The sequence below is a fragment of the Penaeus monodon genome, chromosome 22 (assembly GCF_015228065.2).
Source record: "Penaeus monodon isolate SGIC_2016 chromosome 22, NSTDA_Pmon_1, whole genome shotgun sequence".
NCBI classification, from domain to species: domain Eukaryota; kingdom Metazoa; phylum Arthropoda; class Malacostraca; order Decapoda; family Penaeidae; genus Penaeus; species Penaeus monodon.
The window spans coordinates 9526298-9526597 of NC_051407.1; the positions used below are offsets into that span (position 1 = coordinate 9526298).

General features: G+C 31.0%; 1 protein-coding gene across 1 annotated transcript in view; it reads right to left on the reverse strand.

The window, feature by feature from the left end:
- The window catches only part of LOC119586922 (dnaJ homolog subfamily C member 5-like), a gene marked incomplete in the record, with an annotated part of 63036 nt that overhangs the window by 1033 nt on the left and 61703 nt on the right, over positions 1-300 (reverse strand). Inside the window, 1 exon segment of the mRNA XM_037935651.1 lies at positions 1-300.

The following is a 300-nucleotide window of genomic DNA, read 5'->3' on the forward strand; positions in this document are numbered from 1 at the left end:
GAGTTCAAAGCTTACAGAAATGCAAGTATTTTTTTTCTTTTATTAGTGATTAATTAGACCTACACTCATCATTATGCTTTACATTAGACATACAATATATTCTTCAAATACTTTAGTTGTTCATGTCCCTCGCAAACACTAAGTACATTCCAATCCCCAGCATATACTATTAAATTTTGCAAATGATGAAAATTATCAAAACTTTTCTACACTGGTTGGCAGTGCCATACCACAATATAAATCAAGAGATAGTAATATTACAAACGTTTCATGTAAACTTTCAAATTGCCTGCTCTGCTG